General features: G+C 40.9%; 1 protein-coding gene across 6 annotated transcripts in view; it reads left to right on the top strand.

Moving 5' to 3' along the window:
* ELMO1 (engulfment and cell motility 1) overlaps positions 1-23,246 on the top strand; it is a 910,002-nt gene that overhangs the window by 829,136 nt on the left and 57,620 nt on the right. The window lies entirely within an intron of this gene.

The following is a 23,246-nucleotide window of genomic DNA, read 5'->3' as shown; positions in this document are numbered from 1 at the left end:
TCATCCGCGGCTGCCTGCCAATGAATCGGTGGCATTGGTTCCTGTCCCCGCTGGCACTGAGCTAGAGATCCCGTTTCCATCCGCTCCAGGCTTCTTGCCTGTGTGGCCATCTCCTGCCGCCGTTACCAGGCTCATCTTCTCTCCTGAAGGATAAATAAGCTGTGCCGTGACAGCCTGAATGGGGCAATATTCACTGACATGGGCCACATAAGTGTAAATGTGTGTAATGGCATGTATATTATCAAGCTTAACATTACACAGCTTTTTGTACACTATTTTAATCTCAAATAACAAGAAGTAATGTTAAATATTGAATTCAGAAAATGTATGAAATATATTTTAGTAGAAATGATTAGATATGGAAATCAGAAATTACATTCAAACTTTTAAAACACTTTTTGTATTGTGGAGTAATATTGATATTCTTTTTGGAATAGAAGTCTCATAGATTTGAACAATACATAAAGGTCAGTTCCAAAAATGTCTTTAATTGAGGTTAGAGTTGTGACAAATGCAGTAGAAAGCACCTGACCAGAAGTGTATTGTGTGCTGAGAGTGTAGGTGTCAGGATGTGTATTCTGAGCACAGGTTCCCGACTATTACTAGCAGAGCTAGATGATGTGTTACTGTATTATGGGGGCCATTCCGAGTTGATCGCTCGCTAGCTAGTTTTAGCAGCCGTGCAAACGCTATGCCGCCGCCCACTGGGGAGTGTATTTAAGCTTTGCAAAAGTGCGAACGCATGTGCAGCCGAGCTCTGCAAAAACAGTTTGTGCAGTTTCAGAGTAGCTCTGAACCTACTCAGCGCTTGCCTGTTTGTGTCCAGATTTGATGTAATACACCCGCCCAGCGAACGCCCAGCCACGCCTGCATTTTTTCAGACACGCCTGCGTTTTTGCAAATACTCCCTGAAAACGGTCAGTTGACACCCAGCAACGCCCCCTTCATGTCAATCTTCTTGCTTCTGCCAGTGAGAAGGAAAACTTTGCTAGAACCTGAGCACAACCACAAAGAGCTTTGTACCTGTATGTTGTGCGTGCGCATTGCGGGGCATACGCATGCGCAGAAATGCAGTTTTTTCACCTGATCGCTGTGCTGCGAAAATCGTCAGCGAGCGATCAACTCTGAATGACCCCCTATATCCCAAGCTGCACATTTGTCTCCAATTTGCAGTTGTATGTAGGCACGCAGATGTTATTATCTAAGCCGGCCATCGTGAAGTATTTCTCTGCTCTCAAAGAGTGTAATAGACACAGTCTAATAGGACAAATGTCTCTAGATTGCTTTTTTTTAGAAAACAGTTAATACTGGATACAGGAAAAACTTCTCTACATACACAGAAAGATACTTCATGATGGCCAGCTATAGCTGCAAACTGGAGAAATCATGATCTGCAATTGAAAGGTAGAGACCACAATTTACATGCACATGGCATCTGTTCACGCTGCGGGACCAGCATCTCCTTGAGTGGGATGGGCACACCCCCTACCCCAATGAAAAGGGGGGTGTCTTAAGGACACCCCCCTTTGAGTGACCACACCTTCTTTTCCTGCATGCACCTTCGGCTTGCAACTGTATATAGTTGCACATTTTATAATGTAGCAGAATGTTTTCTTACCTTTAGCATAATTTCTGTGTAGTGTTTTCATTAAGCAGAATTTAAGTGTCCTGTTGGAGAAAGAGTGCTATATAAATAAAATTATTATTATTATTATAAGTGTGGAGTTCAAGAAAATGTTAATGCACAATAATTAAACTGTGACGGATTATTATTTTTTTTGACAAGATCAGTTTAGAACCAAATTGCTTAATATTTCTGATTTCCAGATAAAATGTTTGTACATATTGTCTTCCTAACCAGTGAAATGCTAATGACCTCTTCCATAGGAGCTACGCGTAGGTAACAGCAGTAGATTCCTCGGGGGGATTCAAATCTTCACGCGCCCCCTATCTCCCTTCTATAGTGACGGGAGATAGTGGAGCGATATTCAAATGGCCCCCGTTATCGTGATGCACGCAAAGCACCTAAACCCGACTAAACTAATGGGCACGATCATGAAAAGACTTGTCTGGGAGCCCAAAATGGTCTTTTTACATGCATTTCAGCTTGCTACCTCCGGGGGTAGCGAGCTGAAATGAACTTGTTGCTCCTGTCAGCACTAACATTAGAATACTGCCGGCAGCGTGATCGCGGCCGGGAGGGGGAAGGAAACATTTGAATCCAGCCCCTTGTGTCATGTCTGTCCAAGGTTTATAGTATAATAATCAATATCCCCTCTATTGTAAATACAGTATTAAGAATACTTATAAGAAAGCAAGGCGTTTCACAGATGCATTTTGTATCTCACCATTAATAATCTTATAATAAACTAAATAATTTCACTTGCATAAAATACTGTACTACTTTCCCCCTATTTTCCTTAATGCCAAAAGCAACAATGTACAGTATCGTTTGTAAGCTTGCAAGCAAGGCCCTCTTATCTCTGTCTATTATTACTAAGTCTTGTTTTAATATTGTTTTGTTTCCAAGTGCAAAGTGCAACACAATATGGTCCTATTGTACGCTAATCACAGATACTGTGCAAAAAATCAGCAAATGTCATAGCCACAGAGATTTGTATTATGTCCCCCACTGCCGGCTTTGCAAATCCCAGTGGCTGCATACAAAGTTTCAGAATCAGTCACAGAGCAGTCAGTTATCGTCTGTGGTCATACAGCATGGATGCAGAAAGTAATACACCAGAGATATTGTATGTAACTGCGTACAGGATCACAGTCGTAGTTTCACTCATGCCCCCAAATCAGTCGTGACATGCCTTTGTTTTTGCCACGATTCCCCGTTGCCTCCCCCAAATAGTCTTACACTATAAATTGCTTCACAAATAAATTCTCTCGATGCTCACTGTTGCAAGCCCACTATGGCACATGTGACTTAGACGCATGTGCAGTGCCAAAAAATCACTCCAGTGTGTACTACTGTAAATCGACATTTCATACAACTCTGTCAGGCCATGTATAAATAAATGGTAAATTTACTCTGTTTTAAGGCACAATTATTATTATTTATTATTATCCTATATTTATATGGCCCAACAAGGGTTCCGCAGCACCCAATTACAGAGTACAACAATATACTAGTATTTCTGGAATTTGATCCCTTACTTTGTATCAGGAATTGTCCTATTTTGTATTCAAAATAAAATTGACATCCAGCCTAATTGGCATAGTCTTAATCTAGGGGGGGCATCCAGTTACCCGCGGTACATTACCACGGTATATCGGGGCTTGTGTTACCTGCATCGGTGCACTAGCCATTGGCTTCCTTGACTGCTCCTGTGCTCCGGCACACGCCTCCATTTATGGGTCCACCCCCACCACCTTCCTCGTCCCATGACTAACGCCTGGCCGGGGCACCCAAAGCAGTGAAAAAAGGGGCAGGCATGAATACCTCGTAAAAAATATATCATTTTAACATCGAGAAAAATTGCGGAAAACTCCAGTTTTTTGCTCCCAATGTTTCATAGCACCTAATTGGATACCACTTTAAGATGCACACTTGTATCAGTATCTGTAATTATTACATTTAAATTTATACATTTTTACTCTTTTCTCTTATTTAGATTGTTAGCTTCTCATGGCAGGATTTTTTTTTTATACTTATATTTATTTTTGTTCACTATACAGTATACTAAATAATGTTTGTACTTGCTCTTTTTGGAGCCACAACCTGCACAATCAGATTAAATCCTGGGTGACTTTAAATTTGTGAATTGTCAACATTAAGACTTGTTCTAATTCTTCTAATACAGAAGAACTGTCTGACTCTCAGACACAGCAGGTCCTCTATGAAGCTGGTACAACACATTCAAAGAACTTTTCAAATAGAGTTTTCTGATACTGTATCTCATTATTTCTGGATGTGTTGGCGTTGGCACCCAGCACATGGTATAATAGAATGGAAAATGCGAATACTCAAATAAGGCGCTCAGTAGGTTTCACATGGAATAAAATGAATACTCAATGTCCATTTATATGATAGAGGAATCCAAATTCAATGGGCGCCTCCTGTTGGAATATGGAAGATTCTTCTAATCCGCACAATGTCTCACGATGATATGTAACAGAAAATAAAATAAAACATCATAGTGTAGTAAGTCTTTAAACGTCTGTAGTTATTCTCTCAGACAATGATGCATCAACTATGACTGGATGGCGTACCCCACTCACAATGGACAAAATAGAACTCCGTACATAAAGGTATCTTTTATCCTGACTGCATGCATAGGCGTGATAATGGATGCGCACCGTTACTCACTCTGAATCAGGTGCTGATCCTCACATAGCGGTTTCTTTATAGGCGGCTCCAAAGATGAACGTGAGAGTAATGATAAAATGCTAATTTATTAAAAGAATAAAACAAAGACAGGAGTATCTAACATATACGACTCAGGGGTGGAAACTGTGAGACTGGTTTTGGCCGCCGGCCGAAAACGGCACTGACCAGCAAGATGTGAAACACAATTCCAGCCACAAGAGAAGAAAGTATGTGATCCAACCCGCCTGCACCCTTCCAACGCGTTTCTCCCCGTTATAGGGCTTTGTCAAGGAACAAGAGTGCTTGTGAAATGGGACTATTTAAACCAAACAACCGGAAATTAGTGTGAATGCGATTTTAATTAAGAATTAATTGTAAAACAGCGGGTTGCCATGGTTACACGTTTCCACGTGTACCCAGTATGTAGTGCGGTACATGGGGATTGACCATATCCTGTATGGGCATGAATACCATCGGACGGAGGGATACTTCCGCCCGTGGTGACGTCACTTCCTATCCGCGTTACCATGGCAGCATAACGAAAAGACAGACTTTTACCCGTGCTAGTATTGGCAAAAGACGGACTTTTGCCCGTACTAGTATTGTGAATAGGACAGCTAATGATTAGACATATCGATAAATCCGGACACTATTAGGAAAAAGGTGGATTATTAAATAAATCTGATAGACATATATAAGTAAAATTACAGGCAGAAAAAATGTCATAATAACCCATTTGTACACGTGCCCATAGTAACATATAGTGCACTGAATTATATCCTATATTAGCATGGGTATTCGCTGACAAATAAATGCTAACCACCCGAGGTGATCTAGCTTACTATACGCATTGCCATAGCAACATGCCAGAACACAAAAAGAACTACCGCCTTATGACTTACTATATAGGTGAATAAACATGACCACCTTAATGGAGGACCACTTAATAAACAGGAGCCGCTATTGCCAGAACAAAAAAGGAGTTTATAATGAGAGTTTATCTAACATCTCACTCTAGCAACGTGTCAACGCGAGAAGAAAAAAACTTGCGTGACATGTGGATGATAACCATGACAACCCGTCTGGGTGGACCATAACAAAGTCCCGCTTGAGGCTGTACACGGCTTTGACAAGAGATACGATAATGAACAAAAAACACTATAATACAATACAATGTTGTCACAGAAACCATCTTAATTCAAATTCATGGTTTAAACCATTCGGCACCAGAGATTGTAGGTTGAAAATCCACTTCATTTCACTTTTGGCTAGTCTAATATCCCTATTATTGTTCCGCCATTGATCTTTTGTTAATTCTATACCCCAAAATGATGTGATAAAATCAGTCGAACAATTGTGGGATTCCTTGAAATGAAGCGAAAAAGGGTGAGTAATTAGCCCCTTACGAATATTGCGCAGATGTTCTGCCCAACGGATTTTCAACGCCCTGCTGGTTTTGCCAATATAAAGCTTATTACAGGAACATTGGATAGCATAGGAACATTATAATATAATTGGTTTTGCCAATATAAATGGACATTGAGTATTCATTTTATTCCATGTGAAACCTACTGAGCGCCTTATTTAAGTATTCGCATTTTCCATTGTATTTATGTAAGGGTGAAGTGGCCCTTTTTTCCTCAAGTGGCTGCACAAGTGTGTTAGCGCCTTGGGTTTCTGATTTTTCTTGTTTTGTCAACATGGTATAATAGAATTGGAATCTGTGCATGTGGGATTTTGCAGTTTTGGATCTAATAATTCTTGGTTATACTGTATATTGTGTACCGAATAAATACCCAAGTAATGACATTACAACGAACCTAATACATCTACTCTAGGCAAAAGCCGAACTAAAGAAGGAGGATGCAAACTAATTTTGCTAGAGGATTAAAACATAATTTATAAATGTTTTGTTATAACTGTACCTTCATAATTTCCCACTACCGGGCCAGTGACCTTAAGTGTTCATATTTTATTTCATTCCTCCTCCAAACTTGGCTGTGTAGAACCTCAGGTTCTAGGCACTAGTCTTGCTTATACAATGTATTTCCATACTTTATTTTGTAGGAGTCAATAAATGAATGGTTCCTCAACCTAGAAATGTATTTAGCATCTTTACACGGACAAATGTATTTACCAGTACAAATTTTCATTATTACACATTTTTGTGTGAAAATTGTTAAAAGGGTCATTTTTGCTTTTATAGAGGTGTTAATATTTTATAATGTGAAATGAGTCTTCTCTTCCAAAATCTAATTTCTATGGGAATACTGTACATTCATTTTTTAACAGTATGTTTAAGCTCTTATGTATTCAGATACAAACTGCACAGTATACAGTTTTCAGATTAAATATTAACAGAGCTGTAACTAGTTGGGGATGACTAATAAATAAGCACATTTTGATTTTTCCCAGAGTGCGTGTTATGTGGATTCCCTGGAGTCCACTTTAAATGCTGGAAAAAAGCTTGAAACTTGAAAGAAGTTCTGTATTTTTTTGTATAGATTTTTTTTTTCCAATTATAAACCACATTACAGTGATATTCTGTTGCCATATACATAAAAAAAATATTTGCTCTCATCTGATTTCATAATTTAAGAAGACTCAAGTTCGCAGTTAGTGGACACTATATTTTTTGAATTTCTGCTAGACAACTTTTCTAGTATGATAATCAGTGGCATTACTATAATGGGCGCAGGGTGTACCGTGCACATGGGCCTTGGGTCCAGGGGGGCTCACACTGCACACTCCGCAATTATTAGTAAGCTCACCTCTCCAAAGTCTTGCGTCGTCGCTGCCCAAATCACTGTAACAAGGGCGCTGATCACATCTTCCCAGAGATTTGTGTATATGCATAGAAAAAAATCACTGGTAACATGACACAGTAGATAGTCAATTGTGCTACGGAAAGTGGAGACTATGCAGGCCTTTAAGATCATGTTCACATTATCTATTTATGTATAACCGGTTAGCCATAACATTAATACCACTGACAGGTAAGTGATTCTCTTGTTACAGTGGCACCTGTCAAGGGGTGTGATACAGTAAGCAGCAAGTGAACACTTGGAAGCAGCTTGTGACTGTGTGACGGTGACAAAGGCCAAATTGTGATAGCTAGATGACTGAGTCAGAGCATCTCCAAAACGGCAGGTCTTGTGGGGTGTTCCCAGTGGTTAGTACCTAACAAACATGGTCCAAGGAAGAACAACCAGTGAACTGGCAACAGGGTCATGGGCGCCTAAGGCTAATTGATGCGCATGGGGAGCAAAGTCTAGCTCATCTGGTCTGACCCCCACAGAAGAGCTTCTGTATCCCAAATTACTCAAACAGTTAATGCTGGCTGTGATTGAAAGATGTCAGAACACATAGTATATTGCGGCTCACTGCATAGCAGACTGGTCATAGTGCCCATGCTGACTCCTGTCCACCATCAAAAGCACCTACAATGGGCACGTGAGCATCAGAACTGGACCAAAGAGTAATTAAAGAAAGTGGCCTGGCCTAATAAATCACGTTTTCTTTTCATGCAGATGGCCGGATGTGTGCGTTATTTAACAGGGGAAGAGATGGCACCAGGATGCGCAAGCCGGAGAAGGCAGTGTAACGCTCTACGCAATGTTCTGCTGGGACACCTTGTGTCCTGCCGTTCATGTGGATGTTACTTTGGCGTGTACCACCATCTAAACATTGTTGCAGACCAAGTACACCCCTTCATCGCAATGGTATTCCTTGATGGCAGTGGCCTCTTTCAGCAGTATAATGCGCTCTGCCACACTGCAATCATTGTTCATGAATGATTTGATGAACATAATATTACTTGGCCTCCAAATTCTCCAGATCTCAATCTGATTGTGCATCTGTGTGATGTGCTGGAAAAACAAGTCTGAGCCATGGAGGTTCCATCTTGTAACATACAGGACTTAAAGGATCTGCTGCTAATGTGTTTATCCCAAATACCACAAGACACCATGGGGGTAATTCAGAGTTGATCGCAGCAGCAAATTTGTTAGCAGTTGGGCAAAACCATGTGCACTGCAGGTGTGGCAGATATAACATTTGTAGAGAGAGTTAGATTGATTTGGGTGGGTTATATTATTTCTGTGCAGGGTAAATACTGGCTGCTTTAGTTTTACACTGCAATTTAGATTTCGGTTTAAACACACCCCTCCCAAATCTAACGCTCTGCACATATTATATCTGCCCCCTCCCCCCCCCCCCCCACAGTGCACATGGTCTTGCCCAACTAACAAATTTGCTGCTGCAATCAACTCTGAATTAGGCCCCTTGTGGAGTTCATTCCTTGACATTCCACAGCTGTTTTAGCACAAGTGGGACGTATACAATATTAGGCAGGCGGTTTTAATGTTAATGCTGATGTATATATGTGTATGTATATATATATATATATATATAACATTTACCAGAGTTATTGTTGCAAGTCCTGGGAAGATGTAGGAAGGAGGCATCACATTGAATGATCATGTATGACCCCCTACCATGTACAACTGGCCTCTGTTATAATTGAATGTGCTCAGGGGTGGGTTTAATTGTTCTGGTGCCCAAGGTGATGAGGTGGCATCCTCTTATCTATTTTGCTTGCTAGAACAAATATATGTATTCAAACAATGTATTCTGTAGATGAATAAATTACTATTTTAATCATTATTTGGTCATTCACCTAACTAGTGGTAAGAACCACTATTTAGATACTTTCTTCAAGAAAATTTGTATTTTGTAAATGGATTCCAAAAAACTTAATTTTAAAACCTGCTGCTACATTTGGCTTCTTATAGACAAACTTCTGAGAATAATATGTCAGGAACCAACTCTGTAATTACAAACTGCTTATGTATTTTAGAACCATGTAGTTATTTTTATCAGCACATTATCAAACTTGTTAAGATAAATAATAGAAACTTTTACCTATTTTCTAAAATGAAAACAAATAAATTAATATTATTTATAACCAAATATTTAATTGGGCAATGTATATATTACATTTTATTATTATTATTATTATTATTATTTATATATGTTTATATGATGTCCCTCACTTTGCGATTAATATATATTCATAACTTGATAGTATGCAAGTTCTTCTGTTTTCATTGTCAGAACTAGGACCACCGCCATTGCATAAAGTACAGTATGTGAGATTTTACTGCTCAAAATGTTAAAACAAAAGATGAGACTGCTCACTAAACCCTTTCTATTAGATGTGCATGCCTAATTACTCAGCCGTAGTAGGAAAGGAATCTGTTCTCAATAATTCTAGATTATTTCTTAATCTATTATGACAAGGATCACGTACACTGGGTAAACATTGCACACTGCAGGCTTATTTTACACACATAGGCAATTCACAACTGAACATACTGTAAGCAGTTACCAGCAAGTCACAGGTTACAGGATAGTTCACAGCAGTTATTAGCATACAAGGTGTAAATTTTCCAGAGACCACTAATCCAGGACCCCTAAACAGTAGCCACCACGGTGGCCTAACACCTGGGCAACTAGTTCACCATCAGGAGCCCTGTCTCTTGTGTCTGCAACCATTTTAACACCAGGCTGACAGGTGTCTGCAATCATGCTTGCTGTTGCTCAGACTTGACCAAACAATATCTGAACTGGATTCCACACACTGCTGTTCCACATCCATGTCAGGCATGTTTATGCTGTACCTTTGACACTATATAAAATGTATTAAAATGCAAATATGAACAATATATTCTGTTTGTGGAGTTTGAATGCATGGAATTGCAAATAAAATGGACAGCATTTGAAATGGTATTTTCCATATAGCTCTTACTTTATGCATCAGAACAACAGTTATCTAATCATTTTTAGAAAACTTTTTTTTTCTGAATTTAGTTGTCTCATTATTTTCCTCTGGTATGGTGCAGTAAATGCCATTAATTCAACTACTGCAAGCAGGCATCTTCCCTTACCCACTGCCCACATTGTGGTATTGAAATATTTTCTCGTTAATACAATGCACTTGAGATAATCCTCTGCAAAATGTTCAAGATGACAATAGGAGCCAGGAATTTTCAAAGGCTATATCTCAGAATCAGAACTTATCTACCACTATTTCTTTTCTTTATGAAGTCACAGAATGAAAGAAATTTGAAACATGAGCACAGACTGTGACAAGACAAATCCAAGATCTGTGGGATGTTTTGTGTTTTTCTTCTTCTACAAGGACATTTGTCTTTAATTAGAAGCAGGTAGTTATATTGGTGCTGACTGACAGGCATTCGGCAAGAGAGCGGATAAGAAAAACAAAAAGCACAAAAATCCCATAAACTGCAAACAATAAAGCAAGCATCAACCAGAAAAGAAGCATTATGTAGCGCCAAATTGATATGTCAGTCATGTCAGTATTCCCTTGTATACAGTAACGTCTTAGATCCAGAAGTGAATATATAGGCACACATGCTGAGATTGCTTGTAAACTGCGTCAGCAGTGACTACACACGGCTGCTTTCATGAAGTCTCACAAAGCCTTGGAATTGACTTTTTTCCTTTTAGATAAAGGTAGTCATGGCACTGCTTGGCATGTTATGTTTTTCATTGAAGTGAAACAAGTCATGTATAGGTTTGAAAATAATGGGTGTTATTTTTGAATGATGAAAAAAGTACAGTAACCCATTGTCACCAACTGGGTATTTGCTTTCACTGACTAATTTAATTTACACACATTCTGAATCTCCTGGACTCAGTATCCACACAATGGGGGTAATTCCAAGTTGATCGCAGCAGGATTTTTGATCGCAATTGGGCAAAACCATGTACACTGCAGGGGAGGCAGATATAACGTGCAGAAAGAGTTAGATTTGGGTGGGTTTTTTTATTTCTGTGCAGGGTAAATACTGGCTGCTTTATTTTTACACTGCAAATTAGATTGCAGATTGAACACACCCCACCCAAATCTAACTCTCTCTGCACATGTTATATCTGCCTCCCCTGCAGTGCACATGGTTTTGCCCAATTGCTAACAAAAATCCTGCTGCGATCAACTTGGAATTACCCCCAATGTACTCACCATACCCTGCACTGTCACTCAGCTGCTTGCTCATTACTCAGAAAATCTGGCCATAGCCATCAGGTAACTTACACTCCCAGTGCGCTGATTTCTTAATTGCGCTTGACAGAAAACTGTTAATACAGTTTTCCTCTCTTACAAGTTTAGCAAGTGGCGATTACTATAGATATAATGTTCATCTCTTCCACGATAATCATGTGGCAGGGAACTTGGGATATCTGCTGTCGAAACTTCTAAATGCAGGGGTGGGAAGCAAACTTATAGAACAGACTCAAATCAAACATAGTATCGTTATAAAAGAACACAAGCAAACTGTTGTACTCTTTTACTATTGGATTTCAGTGTGATCGATCAGTGCCGTAACTAGACAATTAAGTGGTCTGTTGATGAAGTCGCTAGAGATCAAGTACCAGCCAATCGGCTCCTAACTGTCATTTTTCAAACACAGCCTGTGGCATAGTAGTTAGGAGCCGATTGGCTGATACTTTATATCCGTCCAAGTCTTAGTAAATAGACCCCTTAGTGTCGTGTGCAAGAAAGAGCGTCAGTGCCCAATCCCCCTCCCAAGGATGGGGTGATTCAAATCACTGAACTGATAAATTATTTTATACGAAATTATATTCACTGTATAGCACTCGCCTCCTGTCAGAAATTGTCATACCTGTGACTGATAGAATAGGTAACACCCCCCCCCCGCCAAAAAAAAAAACATTGCACAAGACAAATAAAAATTGTTTTCATCAACTCAGAAAAAAAATCACAAGTTGTCCCCCCAGAAAAACAAATACACACACATTGGTTCCTGAACAAATAAATAAAACACATTGGCCCCAACATGAAAAAATAAAACACGTTGGCCCCAGACAAGGGGAAAAAAATCACACAATAGCCCTCGTAGAGCCTACACAGGAATAAATAATACCACTTTCAGATCGCTAATGCCAGGTGCACCTGGAAATTGGAAACTGGTCCTTCCCAGGTGCGACCCAGCATTGGAGCCTGAGAACTAGCTTTCCGACCTGGCATATTGCCAGGTTGCCATAGGGAGCGGGGACCGCAGTGGTATCAGGGGCGGGTGCGGAGGCAGCACTGAGAGATGAGTTCATCTCTGCGCCACCTCTCCCTATGCAATAAACGGGTACCGGGTCGCATCGACCCGGAAACCCGGTCACACTGCACCTGACCCGGGAATAAACCTATAAACCTTCTTTATTCTCGGGTTTAATTACCGGGTCAGGTGACCCGGGAATTCAGGACTGACCCTTTCACACTGCACAGCGACCCCTGACGACCTGGCAATATACCGGGTCGATGCCGGGTTATTTGTGCGGCATGAAAGGGGAATAACACACATTGATTTATTGCCCCCACAGCCAGGAAAAAATAAACAATGATTCCCCCCCAGCCCCCTGCAGAAGTGACCTCACCTACTGGGGGCAGAGCTAATTACAGGAGACCACTTTCCAGACCAGTGAATGACTGGAGTTTCTAGCGGCGGAGTATGAGGCATGGGTACCATTGTGTGCGCTGCTAGCCACAGACCATTTGCGCTGTGTGGCAAGCATCGTAGGCACCACCCTAGTTATGGCCCTGTGATCTTTAATAATAATATAATGTACAGTGTAATATTATGGTCAGTTCCTTTTTCTATTTCTTTTACTCATACTTTAATACCATAAACAGTTATTGAATATCCTTTGTTGTTCCCTCATGACTCATTTAAGAACATGACTACTAAAAAAAAAAAAAATTCCTTTGCTTTGTCTGCAGCACATTTACAGATGTGTCCTCATATATCCAGTCTCAATACACCATGCAGCGCAAGATGCCTGGCTTGAGTGAGCTGACAGGTCCCATGCAACACTGCTAATGTTGGACGTCTTTTTGCAGAAAATGCATTTTATTCGCAACGCAGCTGGCGCCCAAGGAGACTCTAGATTTGATATATTGACACGTATATTGTGTGTGACTGAGACTATATATGGAACAAACTTGAATGGAAAAAAGCTGTGGCTGCTACATTGTAGCACTTTGTATACAGATTCAGAGACTCAGGAGTACACCATATACAAGTGCATATATCAAATTATGCACTTTAAGTGTCCTTGTGTGTCATAGTTGCAGTGTGTTGCAAATAAGATGCATTTTTGGCAAAAAAAGATGCCCAACGCTAGAAGATTGTTATACACACTGGTGCCAGTTTCTGACCCTGTGCACCATAAAACCATCTTACAGGACGCCCTGCAGACATTCCAACTTGGAGATTTCCAGTTGAGCTCTGTGGACAATAATAAAGGGAGAACCACCATTGCCTTGCGTAGGATCGGAAACACACATTGGACCCTCGCTAGGTCGGATACCCGGCCAAAATCCACAAAGGAATTGGTAACTATTCTTCCAAGGAACTGGATGTCTATTAATCATCTGCATGATATAAAAGGATCCTTTTGATAGTGACCGGTCACAAGAACGTTTTATGGCATAATGTGTGCACGCATAAATAACTAATTATAGTCTAGAGACTGGCAACGAGGCTCTGGTTGTTGTTTTAAATTGGGGAAAAGAAATTTCCTGTAATTGTTTATACTGTGTTTATTAAAAATATGAGAATTGTTTTTACAAAATCATGGGAGACTATCTCCCACTTTACAGCATCTTAGGGAACCAGCTCAGTCATAGCGCCAGAACTTGTATTAAGAAATTAATACAAACCCTTTTTTATTCAAATGGTGTGCCAATAGGGGCTGTTTGACGTGACTTCAGCAAAGATGCAAAGAGGACACATCTGTAGCTTGCTTTGGTGTGCCTGATGGATAAACACTATAGTTGTACCCAGTGCTCAAAGTTGCGCTTTGCGCTTTTAGAAGGTGTTCCTAGGCTCCAGAGTGCCTTTCATGTGGCTTTCTGGGATGCGGCTACAGTATGTCAGTGTTCCCAGACCATTGATTGACCTACTGCTGGGTGGGTGGAGAAGGGCAGGAGGAAATACTGTATGTTCTGCACATTGCCATTTTTAAAACTGGTGGATGGAGGAGGACTGCATGGTCGCATGGGATGTGACTGTCGGTGAAAGTCCGGCAAAGTGATTTTGCATAATAATAATAATAGCATGCTCTGTAATTGGGAAATCTGTGACATAAGGCTGTAACGACATTTTCTTTTAGCCTATATGTATTTCCAGCTGCAGTACTCTTATAAATGCTGTCTAAAGCAGTCCAAACTGACTATGGATATATTATAAAATGATTGGGTGTTTTATAAGAGTGATGAAATCCTGGCTTGTCTACCCACAAATAAAATAGTGGGAGCGGCAACTTAATGAATAAACAACGTACAGTACACTTACTTTACAGAGTCTGGTCTTTTAGCAGCTTTTAAATTGCTGTATACAATGGGCAGCCTGTAGGAAGAGAACCCACATATGCGTCAGTATGTAATGGAGCCCAAGATTGCCGTAGGTGCAGGATGCCGGACAATCTCAGACTTTTTTTTTTAAAGGGTCAATCACTTACAAGGCATGGTTTTGCCTGGTAAATGATTATTATACCTTAAGAAAAACATTCGAGATTGGCCGGTATCCTGCTCGTCCAGCGATCTCTGACTCCATTACATCCTGCCGGTAGGGTTTTTATTTTAGGGGAAATTTGTTGTTTGTTATTACTTTGGGGTTTGTTTTTTAGGTAGAAAATATTTTTTATATAAGTTGACATCTTTTGTGTTTTTTTTATGTATTATTTTAAAGATGCCTTGGTATAGTAAAATAAAAAATATAATTTGTTATCAACATAGAAATAAAAATATAAGGCCTAAAGGAGTTAAAAAACCTATGAAAATGCACTACAGAGGGGCAGGGAAACTTCTGGGGTGAAGGAATTGAAGTCAAGAATGGCTGCTCTTTGAGATGAAAAGTTGGTGAGCAGGAAAGATATTGATGTAGTGGGAAAGAGTGGGTGAAGGGTGAGAAAAAATGGGTGAAGGTGAGAGAGCAGGAGGGAGCCCAATGGGCCACTGAAAAGATGCTGCAGACTTGCAGATCACTCAGGCTGGCACATTCACCTTTCACAGAATCACTCATTTTCAGCTGATTATACTGTACATGTTCAAACCTATGCCTGATACATAAATTATACCTCCCAACTTTCTAAAGCTGGGAGGAGGCACAAAGGTGCGCGTCTGAAATTAGGGTGTGTGGCCTCATGGGAAGTGCCGCAGTTGAGGGCCTGACCACTGTTTTTGCCACTGTTGGGGGCATTCCGAGCGCTGTTTGCTGCTGGCATGCCCCCTGTCCCTCTCTCTCGGTGAATAGATGGTTCTGCGCATGGGTGAGAGAGGGTCTCCCAACTGCCCCCCAAATGCGGGACACTGCGACCCTTGGGTGGGACAGTCCCGTAAAATTGGACTGTTCCACCAAAGTCGGGCCAGTTGGGAGTTATGCATAGTTGGGAGTTATGCATATAGATTGAGTCCTATTTTATATATAAACAAGCAAATTGGCGGCACTCGGAGACTTGAATGAAGCTGCAAACGTGCTTTTTAATTCAACGTTTCGGGCTTCAAAGGTATGGCGATTAGTGTACCTTTAAAAGCCATAAGATATGTGGCAGGTGCACATTAAACCAAGTAGGCATGTTTGCAGTTATATTATGTGTAATACAGTTGCCAGGTTTTAATTTTTGAGACTCTGTGATAGTGTAGGACCTGCATGAAGGTGGGGTACCTTGGCGATCGGTTTGCAGGCTTCCGTGCATTGTCCAATTCACTAACTAAACCCCCATCATTTATTTATTGATGTTGTGAGGATAAGTGCGCTTGCTATGGTGAGTGCTGAATTTTCTGTTTGTATATATTTAAGTAGGTGGCCATAGGCTACATGCACCCCATCCTATGAGTGGTGAGTGCAGACATTGCACCCCGCTTCTGGGGTGGCGAGTGCTGTGGTTTTATATTTGTTTGTGTATATATATATATATATATCTTTCTTTCTTTCTTTTTTTTTTTCAACTTATATTTTCAACTTGTCCATTTCTACATGAGCCATAGAATTAAGTGCATCATATGGAAATTTAAAGTCAGAAAACATAAAAGCATGAGACCGCTAGTGTAGCCCAGCTTCCAGGATACATTATCAGTGCCATCTAGAGCATGAAATGTGTCTCAGGGTGATTGCTCTGTTGGTAATATGGAAAGCAAAATACATTTCTATTTTCTTGTTTCTAATGTGAAATGCTTGAGTACATTTCATCAAGCATCATAGCTTCCAAGTGTCCCCGGTAAGTAGCGGGAGTGCAGTTAAACATTGGTGACCCTGACAGTGTTCCTGTTTTGGTTTTATACTGCCCAACTCTTAACTTATATTACATATGCTGAATGGAATTTCTTTATAGTTCTATATTTTTTGGAGGCTAAATATAGCATAACTGTGCTATGATAACTGTAGAGGGTGTTGATGAAATACTTTTGGGTTAAAAATAGTGATGTGCACCGGACATTTTTCGGGTTTTGTGTTTCGGTTTTGGATTCGGTTTTGCGGCCGTGTTTTGGATTCAGACACGTTTTGGCAAAACCTCCCTGAAATTTTTTTGTCGGATTCAGGTGTGTTTTGGATTCGGGTGTTTTTTTACAAAAAACCCTCAAAAACAGCTTAAATCATAGAATTTGGGGGTCATTTTGATCCCATAGTATTATTAACCTCAATAACCATAATTTCCACTCATTTCCAGTCTATTCTGAACACCTCACAATATTATTTTTAGTCCTAAAATTTGCACCGAGGTCGCTGGATGACTAAGCTAAGCGACCCAAGTGGGCGGCACAAACACCTGGCCCATCTAGGAGTGGCACTGCAGTGTCAGACAGGATGGCACTTCAAAAAAATAGTCCCCAAACAGCACATGATGCAAAGAAAAAAAGAGGTGCAATGAGGTAGCTGTGTGACTAAGCTAAGCGACCGAAGTGGCCGACACAAACACCTGGCCCATCTAGGAGTGGCACTGCAGTGTCAGACAGGATGGCAGATTAAAAAAATTGTCCCCAAACAGCACATGTTGCAAAGAAAAAAAGAGGTGCGCCAAGGTCGCTGGATGGCTAAGCTAAGCGACCCAAGTGGCCGACACAAACGCCTGGCCCATCTAGGAGTGGCACTGCAGTGTCAGACAGGATTGCAGATTAAAAAAATAGTCCCCAAACAGCACATGATGCAAAGAAAAAAAGAGGCGCAATGAGGTAGCTGTGTGACTAAGCTAAGCGACCCAAGTGGCCGACACAAACACCTGGCCCATCTAGGAGTGGCACTGCAGTTTTCTAGCGAGAGGATGAGTGCTTCCATCCTCATGTGAATCTGAACCACTAGCTATGAACATAGGCCAGGGCCTCAGCCGTTCCTTGCCACTCCGTGTCGTAAATGGCATATTGGCAAGTTTACGCTTCTCCTCAGAAGCTTTTAATTTAGATTTTTGGGTCATTTTACTGAATATTTGTTTTTTGGATGGATTTTACATGGTCTCCACTATGACATTGGGCATCGGCCTTGGCAGACGACGTTGATGGCCTTTCATCGTCTCGGCCATGACTAGTGGCAGCAGCTTCAGCACGAGGTGGAAATGGATCTTGATTTTCCCCTATTTTACCCTACACATTTTTGTTCTCCATTTTTTAATGTGTGGAATTATATGCCAGTAATATATCAATAGCAATGGCCTACTACTATATATATTGCGCACAAAAACTTAAATGCACCACAGGTATGGATGGATAGTATACTTGACGACACAGAAGTAGGTAGAGCAGTGGACTACTGTACCGTACTGCTATATATTATATACTGGTGGTCAGCAAAATTATGCACTGTCCTACTACTATATATATACTGCGCACAAAAACTTAAATGCACCACAGGTATGGATGGATAGTATACTTGATGACACAGAGGTAGGTAGAGCAGTGGCCTACTGTACCGTACTGCTATATAGTACATACTGGTGGTCAGCAAAATTATGCACTGTCCTACTACTATATATATACTGTGCACAAAAACTGAAATGCACCACAGGTAGGGATGGATAGTATACTTGACGACACAGAGGTAGGTAGAGCAGTGGACTACTGTACCGTACTGCTATATATTATATACTGGTGGTCAGCAAAATTATGCACTGTCCTACTACTATATATATACTGCGCACAAAAACTTAAATGCACCACAGGTATGGATGGATAGTATACTTGACGACACAGAGGTAGGTAGAGCAGTGGCCTACTGTACCGTACTGCTATATAGTACATACTGGTGGTCAGCAAAATTATGCACTGTCCTACTACTATATATATACTGCGCACAAAAACTTAAATGCACCACAGGTATGGATGGATAGTATACTTGACGACACAGAGGTAGGTAGAGCAGTGGACTACTGTACCGTACTGATATAATTCTGGTGGTCACTGGTCAGCAAAATTCTGCACTGTCCTCCTACTATATAATACTGGTGGTCCCCAGTCCCCACAATAAAGCACACTGAGCACAGATATTTGCAGCACACTGAGGCTACTGAGCACAGATATGGAGCATTTTTCAGGCAGAGAACATAGATATTTGCAGCACACTGAGCACAGATATTTGCAGCACACTGAGCACAGATATTTGCAGCACACTGAGCACAGATATTTGCAGCACACTGAGCACAGATATTTGCAGCACACTGAGCACAGATATTTGCAGCACACTGAGCACAGATATTTGCAGCACACTGAACACAACTGAGAGAACGCCAGCCACGTCCTCTCACTATCATCTCCAATGCACGAGTGAAAAATGGCGGCGACGCGCGGCTCCTTATATAGAATACGAATCTCGCGAGAATCCGACAGCGGGATGATGACGTTCGGGCGCGCTCAGGTTAACCGAGCAAGGCGGGAGGATCCAAGTCTGCTCGGAACCGTGCAAAAATGGGTGAAGTTCGGGGGGGTTCGGATCCCGAGGAACCGAACCCGCTCATCACTAGTTAAAAACACAGTTTATTTCACATTAAAAGTGATACGATATTCAGGAAACCCAGTATTTTGATTACTTGCAGATTACCAGCTTTGTGCGCTCTTTAAGTAAATCTGGTATAATCAGAAGACCCCACCCATTTGAGTGAATTTGTATTTACGACCCAGGGCGCAGAGGCGTTATTTCTATTTCCCACTCTCATCTGGCCAGGTCAAGACTTATGAGTGACCTTGGAAGAGGAGGAGTGGTCGGAGATTTAGTGCTCGATTGCCAAAGCTTTTATAAACACGAATCTTAAGGAAAATGCCTTCAAAGTCTACTCGAGGTGGTATATGGTACCTGAGAGATTACATTGTATTTTTCCAACAAGTTCAGATCTCTGCTGGAGACAGTGTGGAGCTACGGGCTCTTTCTTGTGTGGTGGGATTACCCTTTGATTAGTTCTTATTGGAATAACACCCTCACCCTCGTCAGGAATGTTCTTCAGATTTCTGCCCCCATTAGCTCCTTACATGCCTTGTTGTGTAAACCATTGGAAGAGATCCCTAGACCCTCGAGTAGACTCTGCACTCATATCCTTAATGCTGCCAGGTTATTAATAGTAACGCAATGGAAGCAGCCCACAGCTCCATCTATGCAAAATGTGATAAATAAATTTGGTTTATAGCGTCGATAGAATACCTCACTGCCCTGCTTTAGGACTCAGTAGCCAAATTTCCCATGGTACCAGTAGCCATATAGGCCCTTGGTACCTATATTTCAATATAAAACTTCCGGGTTCCTTATAAATTTTGATTCTAATTTGTTTCTAATTCCTTTCTCTTGCTGTGCGTTTGGAGCTCTCCTTACCCCATTTACGCCATTCTACCCTTAGCAGTACGGAATGCAGCAGTATTGTTGTCGTGTCCCCTTCCCTCCCCTTCCTATTTCCTCTTCTTGTTTCCTTATATAGTTGTTGTCATACTGCAGATTCGTTTTGCTAACCCACCCCCCCACCCCCATCCCCTTTACAAATTGAAAAAATAAGAGGATTTGACAATGTTTGTTTTGTTGGGAATGTACTCTACTGTTTTATGTGTCATGGTACATCAAATTTACTTTGCTATTGATTTCTGTTGACTTCGCTTGTGTTGTACACTTCTACTTTCCCCTTTTACAAATAAAGATATAAAAAAAAATAAGTAAATAAATCACAATAGCATTAATAGTGGTATATGTAGAATGTACTGCACATTTTTCTAAAGTTAACATGTGACATAAGATGCTCCTGCCTATCCATAAGGTGCATCTAAAAATTGTATTCAAATGTGAGTAAACTTGAGGGAGCAAGTAACCACGGAAACTTTGTTGATGAATTACACAGTCTCTAACATTTCAATGTTGTCAGTCTTTATATTGTAGATTTGTTATATGTTATTTGTTATATGTTGCGCATTGGGGCTGTATACAAGCAGTACTATTTTTGCTGTATTGCCTTATGGACTAGGCAAATGTTCCCCGTTACGTAATTTTTTTTTTTTAAACCAGGTGCTTATGAAATAATATTTATAACAAGCACTCAACGTGTGTATCTAATAGAGAGTTCAAATACCAAAATACCTTAGCATTCTAAAAGTGAGGGTGTTACTACAGCAATAGACCGAAAACCAAGGGTGGAGTTGCGCTAACCAAAGATAACTATATTGATGTGACAGAATAAATATAATTATCAAGACACATTAATGATATACTGTAAAACATTTAAAACACAGGTATAATGGAACAAATACACAAATGAAAAATACATTAAAAAAATTATTACAAAAAAGAATTAAAATGAAATATATTTAATTATAAATCCAGTATACTATAAAGATCCTTCTCTCTCCAATGCATTTATGCTGTAACTCCTGATACAGTATACAACTGTCAATAATGTGAATTAATAAAAGTACTAGTGGATATGAAATAGATGAAATAGAAACTAAAGAGTCCCAGTATGTAAATGGAGTCCCAGACTCATGTACAGAATTCAATTACCACAAAACTTGGAAAGGCACATTGGAAACACCTCTGACTATATTGGAGGCTTTATAAAAGAGAAATATATATAATATATAATAACCTGGTGATGTCTAGCGCTCGTGGCCCTCCAACTGCAGCGGGACAGGACATATCTAAACCAGTTGTCTGCTCTATGCCAGGAAGGGTGTGTGTATAAATCTATCTATCTATCTATCTATCTATCTATCTATCTATCTATCTATCTATCTATCTATCTATCTATCAAAATCATTAATATTATATAATTATATCAAGTGCAAATGTACCAGAACACAGTTTGAATGAAGTATATAAATGAAGGTATTTGCTTTTCCAATTTCCACCAAAAAAATTACAATGGATACTCCGGTAGAGTGAAGCAAATATATTGTAATAGTGAGATGATAAAGTGACCTAAGGGCCTATTTATCATTGGATATTTGTGGGATATTCACTGAAAAAAAAGCTATTTTCAGAGGGTGCCCCCAAATATTTACTATTACCCAGATGTACTATGGAGGGATCACAGCAGTGTCGTAATAGAGATTTTAGATATGTTATTAGTCCATTACAAAATGTAACCAGTGAGCATTCAGAACTCTGCGACAATAAATATATCTTGAGAGTTGAACCCAGGATCTGTGCTGATATGATGAAGGATAAAAAGGCACAAACAAGCAACACTTCACTGATTCAACTACCGGATTTCCCACAGAAAGTGCTATGAGATCCAAAGAATCCATAATGATTTCAGAATATACACTGTGCCACTGGACATACGGTGGGGCAGATGTATTAAGCCTGGAGAAGGGATAAAGTGATAAAGCAGTGATGAGTGCAAGGTGTTAACGCACCAGCCAGTCAGCTCCTGTCATTTCTCTGACGTCCTAGTGGATGCTGGGAACTCCGTAAGGACCATGGGGAATAGCGGGCTCCGAAGGAGGCTGGGCACTCTAGAAAGATTTATGACTACCTGGTGTGCACTGGCTCCTCCCACTATGACCCTCCTCCAAGCCTCAGTTAGATTTTGTGCCTGGCCGAGGTTGGATGCACACTAGGGGCTCTCCTGAGCCTTTAGAAAGAAAGTATAGAAATTAGGTTTTTTATTTTCAGTGAGACCTGCTGGCAACAGGCTCACTGCAGCGAGGGACTAAGGGGAGAAGAAGCGAACCTGCCTGCTTGCAGCCAGCTTGGGCTTCTTAGGCTACTGGACACCATTAGCTCCAGAGGGATCGACCGCAGGCCCAGCCTTGGTGTTCGGTCCCGGAGCCGCGCCGCCGTCCCCCTTACAGAGCCAGAAGCAAGAAGAGGTCCGGAAAATGGGCGGCAGAAGACATCAGTCTTCACCAAGGTAGCGCACAGCACTGCAGCTGTGCGCCATAGCTCCTCACACTCACTTCACACTCCGGTCACTGAGGGTGCAGGGCGCTGGGGGGGGGCGCCCTGAGAAGCAACAATAACACCTTGGCTGGCAAAAATACCACAATATATAGCCCCAGAGGCTATATATGTGGAAAATACCCCTGCCAGAATATAGGAAAAAGCGGGAGAATAGTCCGCGGAAAAGGGGCGGAGCTATCTCCTTCAGCACACTGGCGCAATTTTTCCCTCACAGCTCCGCTGGAAGGAAGCTCCCTTGCTCTCCCCTGCAGTCTACACTACAGAAAAGGGTAAAAAAGAGAGGGGGGGCACTAAATTTAGGCGCAGTATACATTTATATAGAAAAAGCAGCTATAGGGGACATAACTCAGTTAGTCCCTGCATTATATAGCGCTCTGGTGTGTGCTGGCATACTCTCACTCTGTCCCCCCAAAGGGCTTTTGTGGGTCCTGTCCTCTGTTAGAGCATTCCCTGTGTGTGTGCGGTGTGTCGGT

Source organism: Pseudophryne corroboree, chromosome 5, assembly GCF_028390025.1.
Source record: "Pseudophryne corroboree isolate aPseCor3 chromosome 5, aPseCor3.hap2, whole genome shotgun sequence".
Classification (NCBI taxonomy): domain Eukaryota; kingdom Metazoa; phylum Chordata; class Amphibia; order Anura; family Myobatrachidae; genus Pseudophryne; species Pseudophryne corroboree.
The sequence above is the reverse complement of the archived record's forward strand: the minus strand, read 5'-3'. Positions and strand labels throughout refer to the sequence as shown.